Here is a 14,246-nt window from a genome sequence, read left to right as displayed (position 1 = left end):
TTTCTTCCTCAGGCCCTGTGCAGTTTCATTAGATACGACTAATGAAAAGATGGCTGGCCCCACAGCCTGGCCCCCCGATGCTCCTCTGGCTTGTATTTAGAGCTCCTGCCTTGCATCTCCCACTGAACAGGTGTGCCCTCCATCATTATGCTAACTGACTCAAAACACTAGTCATCCCCATCTGATGTATTACTGTGACTTCACTTTAATGCTTTATTGAAGTTATTAAAACTACCAATATATCAGAGATTCTTTATTTTTACTTGTTGTTGGATGGTTAACCATATCATTTTGGTGGGATTAACACAATAACTAGTAGCATTTTTCATCACTAAACTCATTTCACGGCTTTGAAACCTCTGACAAACTGATAAATCATAAAAAGCCTTCTGTAATTAAAGAAAGCTGTTTATATACATCTGTTCTGTGTCGCTCCACCATTCCCTTCCTTATGAAACACTAATTGTCCTTTCAGCATAATAATAGTTGATATACAGTGTGGTGTCATTTGGTGACAGTTCATTGTTTAGTTACAGATGCCTCCTTGGGCTACTTGTAGTGTCTCCCTTTCAGCTGCATGAATATCTGAAAAGAGAACTGGTGTTTGGCTGGAGTAAGATCTCAGTGTTTATTTGCTAACAGACTCCCTCTGTGTTCATATGCTGACCCTTTGTGTGGCTCACTGAGAGGCAGGTGGATTGTGCCTCCGGCTTGTGGGCTACAGTTTGAAAGCAACAACGTGTAACTGGAGATGTAACATGACCCTGAGGCAATTAGGCCCACAATGAGGACGTTTTTTTTTTTCCACATTCACCCCTTTTGTGTTGCTAAATACTATTTAAGAGCAAATAAAATGTGGAACCTCTGGTGCCATGGCAGTGAGATTGAGGAAAATAAATGAGCAGGTACCAAAACAGCAGCAGCTAAAGCTTCTCGTGGTGCATAGGTTAGGAGAACAGCTCTGAAGAAAGTCTTTCCTTTGAAGTCGATCACCCTTGTACTTTTTTTTAAGGTGTTGAGGGGATATGGGTGAGGTTGAAAGGATTGGAAGATGCAAAGTTAAATGATAACATTTTGGAGACGCTTTTCTGTGTGTTCAGAAACAGACTGTGGAAAGGTGCAAGAAGGCCTGGAAGCAGAAGACCCCTCACCTCCTTCCCTCTTCTTTTGCTCCCTCCTCCTTTCAGTTGCCATGTATCCCTCCTTGAATGGAGTGTGTCTACCGGATCTGCCCAGGATGAAATGTCATATCTCAGACTGATCCTTATCTCTTAATCGCTTCCTTTGTCTCCCATGATTCCACAGACCTTCCCTAACTTCCCTCCTCGGACACTGGCCTTTGATGTGTCTGCCACAGTTAGAAACGCTGGGGGTGGGATACTTGTGATTTCTGCATGTATGTGTGTGTGTGTTTTGAAGTAGTAGTCTGGTTCTGTTCTGAGCTAACAAAAGCCCCCCCTGCCGCCGTCCCGTTCCCCCCCCCCCTCCCAGAGTTTATCAAGATTCTGTGGTGAAGGAGACAGCTGGAAGGGGTTGGTGTTTCACTTGTTTAGGGTTAAAGTCTAACGTGGTGTTGCAAAGCTCAATGAAAACATATGGAATGCTTGTACATGCCATTTATGTTTGTCCTGAACATTTTGGAGGGCAGGAGAAGTAATACGTCGTAGTAAGTTCCTGTTTTTGCATTTGTGTGACTCTACGGGGTAAAATCTGATTCTGGTGACACATCAACCTCAGAAACTTTCTCTTAAGTCCACAACCAGATGTTTGAATGGGACACAGACAGTCAAATGTTGAACAAATGTTGAAAAATCCCCAGCAGACGTGTACAACAAATGAAAAATAACAACATCCACTGGGTCTTAAGCTTAAGCAGTTAAGTCTGGGACAGTTTCTATCATACATTATTTACATCTTGGATCTAAAATGAGCATGAGTGGTATATCTCTACCCGATAATTTTAGCCATTTTTAGCCCTAGGATCGGTCTGCTGGTCAGCCTGTCTGCCTGTCTGCCTCTCTGGTCCAGACTAAAATATCTTAACGACTGATTGCTACAAAATTTTGTGCAGACATTTACAGTTCACAGAGAATAAAGATAAAATTGCTGTGGTGATACCAACTTTTCATGGTGTCACTTTGGTTCAATTGTACAATTGGTTGCGGACTAAACACCTGCAACATTTCAGTCTGAACAGAGGTAAGGTGCATAAAACTAATAAGCAAATGCTAATACACAGCATTAAAACGATGAAAACCACGAACACCATAAGGAGAGGTACTATGGCTTGTTAGGCTGTAGATCCATGTGTTGCTTGCAAAGTAATGATGGGTCCAAAGAAAGTTGGTCCCATAGCTCATTCAGGCTGTGCCCATCCAGATGCCATGCACAGAGGCCTGACCACCTGGTGCTCCCACGGTTGGTGTTTCGGACCACCTGGAAGAGAACTCAAGCCAGACTGATGACTTATTGAAGTGATTTTGTCCTGCAACTGGCTTTGGAAAACCACAATGACTTCCCAGAAATGATGGTAATACGACTGGCAGTTTTTCATCATTTTGCTGTAAAAAAAAAAAAAAGTGATTTGAATAACTTTACAGAAATAAACAGAAATCTGAACATTGGGTAACACCAGATTCAATCTATGAAGATATTAAGCTTCAAGACCCATTAATCCAGAGAAACGTACAGCATGATAGAGCTGCCGCTGTGTTGATATTTAATCTAGTCAAAAATATCTGATACAGCTAAAGTTGATTGTTCCCAGTCAGACACCGAGATGAAGCTGACTTCAGACATTACTCTGACAGTATGCCGCTGTGATGTGACCATTATTACAGCAAAAAAAAACAAAAAACCTTCTCTTAAAATAATCTAAACTTGTTTCAAAATACCTCAGAATGTGTAAATCGTTGCCATCTTATGTTTAACCTGAGATAACAGTGATCCTTAGAGATAGACCGATCAGTCAGTAGAATAACATTAATGTGACGTTTTGCTGAGAAACACTGGGCTTTGGCATTTGTGTACATGTGACTTTGATATGTATCATCAACCTAAACACTGTTAAATAACAAACCCAGCCACCCATGGCAACAGCATTACCAAGAGCAGCACTATCCCCCAGCAGGACAACATGTCCCCAAAACAGCACAAATACAACTGCAACTTCATTTATAATGCACTTTAAAAACAACAAAGTTGACCAAAATGCTACAAAGTGCAAGATAACATAAAAAAAAAGCAGTGCAAAAACTGCTCAGGAATGGCCTATAGAACATAAGAGAGAGCCTAAGGCCCTGATTCCACCTCTAAACTCCACAGATCCCAATCCAAATGAGCGTCCCTGGAATGTGTCACAACAAGCAATATTTACGGAGGCAGATCCCCCACTGATAAGTGCATCTAATCATACAATACAATGGGTTTTAATTTTTTTTTTTTTGCCTTAACTATATTTTCTTTACCTTTATTATGAAACACTTGTCTCTTTTTGAGTATATATATATATATATATATATATATATATATATATATATATATATATATATATATATATATATATATATACTTGTCTCTTTTTGAGTATATATATATATATATGTATATATATATATATACATATATATATATATATATATATATATATATATATATATATATATATATATATATATATATATATATATATATATATATATATATATATATATATATATATATATATATATATATATATATATATATATATATACATATATATATATATATATGTGGAGTGAGATAATTGTGGCATGGTTCAAGCACATACATTTTGTCATGTTATTCTTTAAAATTAATCAATCAAGAAAACTTTGTTCATCCCAAGGGGAAATTCAAGTTGCTGAATCAGCTGAAATTTAAGCCTACTGTTTGCATTTTGCCTTTAGTTTGAGGCTAAAAAGGGACCATTGTGGATGAAAATAATTAAATTATTTATTTTCAGCCTTAGGCTTCACTTTTGTTGAAGCTTACTAGCACACATTTGCCCTATAATTATTAGATTTTCATTTTGTTTAATGTCAATGACTCTGCAGTAGATGCAGATTTTTAATGGCTCCAAATAGCATGGCATAGATGGGAACACAACACCAAGGTGGACATGCTAATTTTTACAGAGGATGCTGTGGTCACGGCAAAACGAATGGGCAAAACTTCTGTTTAATTTCAGAAAACACAAGTGTTTGCTTTCACATGAAGGGTCTAAAACTGGTGGCAAAGATTTGTGCTCAAGTTTATTAAAATACGCAGTCACACAACACTGTATTACTATTCAATAAGACAGACTGTAAGACACTGGTACCTCGTTCTCCATGCCACTATGGTGCTGATACCTGCAGTCTCATTAAAAACAAAGAACCAAAATATCTCTGTGAACTATCCAAAACATAGCCTGCAGGGTGCAGAATAATGATATCCCTTCAGTTTGTCATAGTAGTAGGCTTGTGCCTTAAAGCTTGTCATATACTCCACTTGGAGAATTATTTTCTTGTTCAAGTTGATGCTTCTACATTTTTGATGGTGCGAGGTTGAATGAATAGTTTTAATATAGAGATGATTGAGGGGGTGAGAAAGTACACAAATAAATGCAACATAGGTGATATTTAAAAAAAAAAAGAATCCAGTCTCGGACACATCCCTACCCTGTCACAGATTAAGTTTCTTGCTAAATATGAAATAACTCAGTCATTTTAATTGTTTACTGGACATAAAAACACAGATATCCCCCTGCGGTAATCCCTGTCCCATCGCACATGAAGCTTCTCGTGGAGTATAAATTGACCGGACCAAAACAAGCATTTTTCTGGTTCTTGCAGCCTCGAGAACAAGAACTTGCTTCTCGTGGCGCATGTAACAAGCTTTAGATGGTAAAATTGCTAATACAAGCAGAATGAAAGGATTAAATTAGTTTCTTTAAACAAGTTTAAAACTAGTTTAAACATGTTACTTTTAGTAATAAAATGAAATAACATAACACATAAGCATGCCATGTTCTGTAAGGAGTGATTTCTCCACAGTGCCATGAATAAATGTACATGAAATGGTAGGAAGTACAGAAACTGATTTTTATCAGCTTATTTGGAACAAGGGAACATGCAAACATTTGTTACATGCGCTTTAACTGATCTACTGCAGGCGGGTGTGTGTAATAGTTGTGTTTGAATAGCTGTGTGAGAAAGCAAAGGAAAAGAACAAAGATTGACAGAAAGAGTTTTTTTTTTTTAAATGACTAAACTTATCTTCAAACAGATTTATGAAGTCATATCTTTGAATTTGATTGTGTATGGGTGGAAAACACACCCGTCTACCCTATCATAAGTCATTGTTGTCTGGTTGGCTCATTGTGTCAACTCAACATCCGCAGCATCAGTCTTTGGTCCTAAAGAAATGCCGGGATGAATCCGGGGTGATGGGGGCACATTGTCTGCACCCTCTGGTGGCAGGATGAAACAGCACAACCTGCCTTTGTAAGCTTGCATATTTGTACAGAAAGGCTTTTTGTCCCCCTCTGTGTTAATCTGAAGACAGTATAAGAACATGTCTTCTCAGGTGAGGGCACAATACTGTGTGTTTGCGTCCGGAAGTACGCACCATCAGCTGCATACCTGACAAAGATAGGAGAACTGGCTGACAATTAGAGGCTATTGCTACTGCCAAAAGCAACATAATTCAATTCAATGAAAGAGTGGGGCCCTCACTGGGTCCACAGCCACCTGCAGATAAAGGAGGGTGGAAAGCAGAGAGATGAATAACAACAATAGAGTCAAAGAGAAAATGTCACCATAAGACACATCAACGTGTTTATATATTACTATTTATAAGCAGGTGTGTCCAAATCCTGAACAAATTCCTACAAACGGAGAAGCATTGTTCCATCAGCCAGTATATCTGTGAGTATTTGCAGACGGACATTGGAGCAGAGAGAAAAATAAGCCACGACCTTTCTCTAGATCTGCATGTGAGCTTTGGTACATTCTGACTCTCCCTCTTTTGTGAAGGCTATTCAGTATTATGCTTGTTGTTTGCATGAACATACACAACTGTATACATTAGAACTATGAATGCTGGGGCATTCAAGAGTGAGATCACAAACAGATGGTTTCAGCTGTAAAAGTCTGCAGCCATTATTCCAATCTAGCTGTGCGAGTGAGCAGAGGTCATTTTCTACACATATTATATCCTCAAGCTTCAGGGGAAAAGCTTGTTCAATAAGCACTTAAACCAGAAATGCAGCTGGGGATCCCAAGCAAATCGTATATATTGCTTTTGCATTATCTGGGGGATTACTTCATGTACCCTTCGACACATTGCTGTATTTTTATGTTTGAGTGACATAGGGTTTTGCATGAGTGACAAAGTATTGACAGAAGAAGCTCAAGGTGGATGAATGGCTCAACAAAATGTCAGTCAGACACATGAAGCCACTGTTTGGTTACCGTTTTTTCACTTTAGAAAACAAACATCTTTTCATCACCCTTAGGGTAGTTAGAAATGTATTTTAGCTTAATTTTCTTTGCTCTTTGTTGTCTCCAACTTTATCTTTAGATGTTGAGGAATACATTATGAGACCAAACTGTTTGGCCTTCTTTAAAAATGACTATTACTTGCAGCACTTTGTTGCCACAGGAGTAAATAACTGCAGCTTGTGATAAAATGGAAAGAGGAAAAACTGTGAAAACATACAATTAAACCTCTCAGCTTGTAGCATGTGTGTGTGTGTGTGTGTGTGTGTGTGTGGGGGGGGGGGGGGGGGGGGGGGGGGGGGGGGGGTGCTCCTGCTGTGTTGATGCATCAGAAGGAGCTAAACGTAGAATCTTAAATCCCAGTAGAAGCATGAGGTAGAATACATGACAGATGTGAGTTGAGAAAAATGCACTATTTTGCTTTTTCTTTTTTTGTTATGGTTCTGGTGTTGTACAAAAATATGAGGAAAGCTAGGGAAAAATACCTTACTAATTAGGACCAGGCTATCTTAGTACATTGGACGTAGCAAGGGGGTTTCCAAAACATCCAGAGTCATTTGTCCTTTGCATTTGAGAGAGGATGTACACACTGCTTATGTTGCCCAGTCTCCACACGAGCGTCAGCCACATGTTCACCTTATGCTAAATACCGTCCAGCACAGTTTTTGACAATTATCTGAGAGAAGGTAGTGGACAAAAAAATAGCTTTTTTAGTCTCTATCTGAGAATTTAATGTAAAGTACAAAACATGGGGTCAGTATTGTGATAGTTTAAAGGCAGACAAACAACTGAAGAACATAGTTTGACTGGTCAACATGTGGTGTGTGTCTGTATGTGTGTTTGCGTGAGGCTCACGGCCACAGTCATGCCCGGAAAAGCTTGGAGCACAACCAGTCATTAGGAAGTCAGGCCGTCTGGAGTGCATTATGGGCTGGGTACTGTAACTCTTACAAGCAGAGGCTGCTATCAAATCTGTGATGAGGGGAAGGCGGAAGGAATTAGAGACTAAAGGGGAAAAAAAAGAAACAATTTATCATACCTGTGTCAAATTCTTGATTTAGATATCATTAATGGCTCTTTTTTTTTTTAAACTTCCTTATCGGTAAAGCTACTGAACATCAGTAAAACAAAAAACATTCTGTTGCAAGTAGTCAAAGCAGAATTGCTCAGGTCTTGTTAATGCAGGTGAAATCTTCGGAAATTTGCACAAAACCGAACCCAGCGAGTGAGGCAAGTTGAAAAAGAAGGGAGAAAGAATATGAACAGAATGGCCAACAGTAGATCCGTGTGAAGTTCAATTCATTTGAAGACAATGTTAGAAACATTGGATGGATGTGTGTATGTATCTGTGTGTGTGTTTGTGTTTGTGTGTTTGCCTGAATCAGTACTATGATGCAAGCCACAGCGGACGTTTAGCCATCAGCTCTCAACAACTTGACATGTTTGGGTCCTTCATGTCAAATCAGAGCTTACATTGGTTCTGTTTAGGTTTGGATATGACATCAAATGGTTATGATTCACTCCAGACCATACACAAAAAATAAAGCTGAAAAAAACCACAAGATTACATTACAATGTACAACACAAGAAAAAGAAAGACAGATAAAGAGGAGGAAAGAGAATTAAAAGTCACTTCAAGCTTACATTATAAGGAATGTAAAGTAGGAATACTTTGAAATAAAGTTCGGCATCTTTGGCTGTTGGGTTATTAAGATGTATTGTGTGCTTTTTGAACTGCAAATCATCATACAAAACAAAAAAAATTAAGAGAAGAAAAAATATAATAAAATTGCAGCATTGCACTATAATACTGCATGGCAGCACCAGTGTTAAACTGGATTTGCAGAAGTTTGACTAGCATTTATCTTTGATGTCCCCTGTTTGATTTCTTGCTTGTGTTGTTTTCTGTCTCAGATTCAAGTCATTAAATGGGCAATTTTAGGATTTTGGTCAAAGCGTTGTGACTAAATTACTGTAGAAAAGAATAGATGAAGAGAATAATATTCAACATAATGAGTGAAAAATAAATGACAGAACACGTGGGTTAAGTGTAGGCATGACCCTTCAAATAGGCACTATGCAGAGGAATATACCTAAGATGTGGCTTTGCCACTCAGCGATGAAATATACTTTTTTTTAAAGTTCAGTAAAATGGGGAAAACGTTCTATAAAGAAGTAGTTCTGTGGTGATCATGTGCTGCCAAGAGCAAGACTAACAAGCAGCCAGTAAGAATCATTTTTACTGACTCAATAAATGTAGAATTATTTGAAACTAGAGGGAATAATACCATTTGTCATCCTCCAAAAGATCTAAATGACAAAACATCACATCTGGGAGTTTAAAAGTTCTCAGTTATCAAATACTCAGTCATTTTTGCTTTTTCCATTCAGGGAAGCTGGAGCCTTTCCCAGCAATCAGCAGGTAAGAGGCAGGGTACACCCTGGACAGGTCGCCAGTCCATCACAGGCCTAACACGGGGAGAGAAACAACCACTGGAATTCACCCATAGGGAGAATTAACAGTGACCACGTAACTTAAAGTGCAAGTCTTTGGACAGTGGTAGGAGGTCAGAGTACCAGGAGGAAACACACACACATACAAGGGCAAACACATAAACTCACACACAGAAATACTACTGGTTGAACCCCTCCACAGTCAAGGCTCAAACCAGCAACCATCTTGTTGTGATACCATCCAATACAAAATTTAAAAAAAACAAAAAAACAACATTGTTAGCCTCATAACATAATTGCCTAAATCATATTTCAAGGTTTTATGATCAGTGATGTACAAACAGCAATAAGGACTTAGGCAATTATGCTGTGAGACTACCAAAGTGAGTCACTGCTATTCATCATTCAGCCACAAAAAAGAAAAAAAATTTTGGTTCTATGAATGTTTTGCAAATGGGACATAAACTTTAATTTTAAAAACTTGGGTCAAAGACCTGATTTATAAGTTTAATTTCTGAATTTTGCAGTTAAAATGTTTTGTGGGCAACAGAGGTAAGACATCATGCTTGACATCTTGACTTCATCCTTGACTTTTTCTTTTTCATCTAGCAGCAGGGTATAGGAATTGCCTGGCAAGCATCTGGCCCTCATGTTACAGCAGTCAACATATTGAAACACCTGTTTTGATTTATTGTGTTTGGGTAGTTGGTAATGGATGAATTCCAGCACAGAGCTCCTTGCATGTGCTCTGCCAAGAACACACTCCTTTCACAACACTGCTCTGTTCATACATGCTTAAACAAGCACTCACATTCATGCACACACAACAAACATCAACAGTGCATGTTTGTTTGATCCAACACACACACACACACACACACACACACGCACAAGAAAAGGAACTCACAATTTTACAAATGACTTGGATCAGAGATTAACCATAAGAGCAGACTTTCTGGAAGTCAGTGTTAATGCCTTTTGTTTCTCAGCCTTCCCCTGCTGAGCACAGGTGCACTGGCAGACAAAGAAGGGAACAAGTGAGCAAGAACCGATTGGAGAGGAAAGTACAGCAAAAAAAAAAAAAAAAAAAAAAAGAATGGAAGAGAGAGGGCCATGCTTTACTCTGCACTGATATTACCTTTGACACAGTCCCACCTGTTAGCATGGGCCTTAATCAAGCCCTCCTTTTCTCTGAACCAAAGTGCATAAAACCCAGAAAGGCTTTTTGGTGCATTGCCAGAGTTCCTCTTTCTGTTGGCCTTATCTGGTGTACAGAGTAAAGTTAAAGGGAAACAAATAGATACACCATCTGGCAGTTGTCTAGCCTCAACAGTCTGAGGGACATATGATTGATTTTATCTGGAAAAGATGCCAATACACAAACTGACAGAGGTCAGTAGGTTTAGGAAATCCCAAAAGTGGGAGACAGCTGCGGATCTTTCCCTTTTGAATGCTCTCCTGATGGGGATTAGGATACCTGATGTTTCAAATTAGTAATCTAGTATTGTTACATCTCTTTCTTTTATTTTCCCAAAGTGTTTCTATCTTTTGATTGCACTTTGACCAGCTAGTATATCACGTCCGCTCATTCTGGTGGTTCATGGTTGTCGTCATGCTGACGCATGTGTACACAATCTTAATTAGATGGTTGGGGGACGTAGGCGACTGCCAAGGCTAGACGGGGTTCTTCCCTTTCCGGTGTGCAATACCATGACATCACAGTCAAATACAGGACACTATCACTGGTATGATCAAGCTGGAAATTATGTGCTTAGGGAGTAACAGAGCAAACCTCAGATTCCTGTCACAGTACTAGTCCACACATCACCACAGAGTTTGAGCGGAAGTAGTCCATGTGCCAAGGAAGTGTGGGCTGTGCCACTTCAATCCAGGAATTCTTATCATGTTGACTTTTCAAAAGGGATTCACCACATTGCGGTTTTGTGTGCAGCTGGAACAACAAAGTGATGAATGAAGCGGCTAGCAAAGAAAGGCTATGCTCACACACTCACCTCCTCCTTGTTTCTCTTTTCCTTAGCATCCTTGAAAGGTCTACACACATACATATACACGCTGCTCTCAAATCTTGAGGCGACGGGAGAAATTTGGGAGCTGTGGGGCTCTGCAGAGCCACTCTCCTGTGCCGTGGCAATAAAACAAAAGCACTTGTAACATGAAAGAATTCCTGCAATTTACAAGAGGAAGTGAAACATCTGAGAGCTCAGTGCACACTTCTGGGCAAAGTGTCAAAGCAGGGGTCGTTGCTGGTTGATGTTTCTCCACTTCCATCGCCACCACCATCATCTCACGAGGCAAATCACCGTCCATGCATGTGTTTCTGTCAATGCTAAATGCCCTTCCTGTTTCCCATTACACTGCTGTGTCTCAGCAGTCAGTGGGACCTCAGTAAAATACGTTCACCTTGGGTGCAGGGCACCCACTGTGAGCTGTACGGGGGTCATCATGGGCTTCACTTTGAACCTTGCAGCTCCAGGGAACATTCCTTTCTCTAAAAGGTTTCAATTCAATTCAATTCAACTTTATTTATATAGCGTCAAATCACGGCAATGCCATCTCAAGACGCTTTACAGACAGAGGGGAAAACATAATGAAGGCCAATTCATAATAGCCTATATAAGGAAACCAACAGATTGAGTTGAGTCCAACTCAATCTCCCATCCTGAGCAAGCACACTGGCAACAGTGGAAAGGAAAAAACTCCCTTTTAACAGGAAGGAAACCTCCGGCAGAACCCAGGTCAAGGACAGGCAGCCATCTGCCTCTGCTGTGTGGGGGGGAAGAGGACAGAAAGACAACAGACAACAGGAACTGCTACTCCCGGCCAGGGAGACCTGCTGAGACAGGAGACATACATGTTAATGATGCAACACTGTTATGGGGGGGTAAAAGAAAGAGATAAAGAGAAAAAGAAAGAAGCTCAGTGTATCAGGAAATGTCCCTCAGCAGTCTAAACCTATAGCAGCATAACTAAGGGATGCTAACCATCCCTAGCTATAGGACTTATCAAAAAGATAAGTCTTCAGCCTAGTCTTAAAGGTGGGGAGGGTGTCTGCTTCCCTAACACTAACTGGGAGCTTATTCCATAAGAGAGGGGCCTGATAACCAAAGGCTCTGCCTCCTGCTCGGCTCTTTGAGACTCTAGGAACCACAAGTAAGCCTGCAGTCTGCGAACGAAGTACTCTACTTGGTTATCTCTCCAAATGTCATGAGGTAAAATATACTGTTAAGTAAACTCAACTGATATAAACCAGTTGTAGCCATGCAATAGTTAACAGACCGTAACCACTCATGAAATGGCTGGAGCTTGCACCAGAGCAGTGAGTTGCACATTGTCTGCTCCACCCTGCAACTTTGGGAAATAGTTGGTTTTTCTCATACTGTAAGAGCTATAGTCAGACGTTTGCTTCAAGGCCACCGGGGGTCTAAACTTTTATAGGTTCTCTGGTTTTGTGTGTCATTGTTGTCTCACCCTCGATGTGGTTTCACAAAAAGGCATGATATATAGTTTATTTTACAGCTCCTTTGTTTTATAGTAATAAGAGCTTTATTTGTACCTTCAAAGTATGCGAAGATACAACCGCTCTTGGCAAAAAAATTTGTAAAGCATGTGTTTGTGTGTTTGTGTGTCTATGTGCGTGTTCGCAGTTTTCCCAAATTCGGTCTGCATTCATGTGGATAATTATAACTTTATGGTGATTTTTTTCTCTCTCCCTTCCTTAAGACCACATCTGCAGCAGAGGCGAATAGTGGAAGAAGGGTGTAGACCAAACCTTCTGGTTTTCTCTCTTCCCCTCTCGCCTTCTGTCGCTCATCTTCCTTCCAAAACCGGACCACCTACGTTATGAGCCTTTGGTGGACCCAGAACCATTGCTATCAGCATGAGTATACTCAAACGTCCCATAATGACTTCCACTTAGAGCCAGTCCATAAACACTCTCAGATGCACATGGACACCCTCTCAGAGCTCAGGCAGGCTGGCTGCATAATGCTCTCCTCTGCAGAGGCTGCAGTCACTTAACTGGTTTCCTTAATTCCTTCCATAATAGGAATTTGTTTGTTTGTTTGCGCAAAGGTTCAGTGTCGTTTATTTGGCTGCCTGTTTTATGAGTTTTAGGAAAAGTCTTCAGCACCACCCTAAGAATTGTGTGAACGTCATGTATGTGTGTGGCAAAATTCACATATTAAACTCAAGGCTTTTCACCACCGGAGGTGGTTAGCTCTATGTTGAGGCCAATACCTCTGCGAAAGTTTGAACAGCTTCTTGACTTTGTAAAATTCCCAAAGCTTGAGTCCACGCCTTCAAACAATGAAGTCACACGCTGTTGTGTAATTGTGTTTTACTTTATGTTAAATACCATGAATGTCATGTCTATAGCTGGGGTGGAGCAGTCCTATTCCTTTAACTCAATGAATGATGTTGTGTGATTATGTCAGTTTCTTAGTTCTTACTTATTTATATTCTCACTGCCATCTTTAATTTTATTAGCATCAAATGGATAAATTAATTGATAAATGATCAAAAAACAAAACAAAAAAAACGCAGCATCCTGAGAGTGAAGCTGCAAGTTGTTATGTCTTTGACAGTTGCATATACTTTGTGAAATTTTCAAACTTTAATGACAGTAAAGGCAATTTATTCCCTATAGTGACATTTTTTTCTCATTTTTTTTATTACAATAAAAATTTTTATTATTCACCAACATAAATATTAAAAAAATGAAATAATATTGTGGTTTGCCATCAGAATCTAATTCCTGCATTAACAGCTCAGATTACAGGCCATTGTCTTTCAATGCTCAACTTTAACTTACCATGTTGTACATTTACTTTTTAAATGACAGGTCCCATCACTGTACAGTTCACATTCCAGTGTCCAGGGCTCCTTTTCCACTGACCATTTTCAGCCCCGCCACTGTGAAAATAGGCTTATGGAACCAATAAAGACAAACAATGCATAAGTTTGAATGTAGGTTTTCTGATTTTCAGTGAACTGTCTGCATGGCAACTGAGCTTACTTTTAACAGCAAGCCATGGATTATTACCATCCCCAACCTTATTTTCACAACTTATTTAAGTTATTTTGTGAGAATTAAAAAAAAATAAATAAATAGGGGAGGGGAAAAAGTTGAAAGGAAACAATCTGTACATCAATGAGGGTTTAACTAAGAAAACGGCAAACATAGTAAGATAAGCACATGTATGGAGGGCACAACCAAATCTAATAAAGGGTTTTGTTAAAGGACAAAGTTATAGTCACCAGAGAAATGAC

This window comes from Telmatherina bonti (assembly GCF_933228915.1).
Source record: "Telmatherina bonti genome assembly, chromosome: 22".
Taxonomy (NCBI): domain Eukaryota; kingdom Metazoa; phylum Chordata; class Actinopteri; order Atheriniformes; family Telmatherinidae; genus Telmatherina; species Telmatherina bonti.
Note: the sequence above shows the minus strand (reverse complement) of the source record.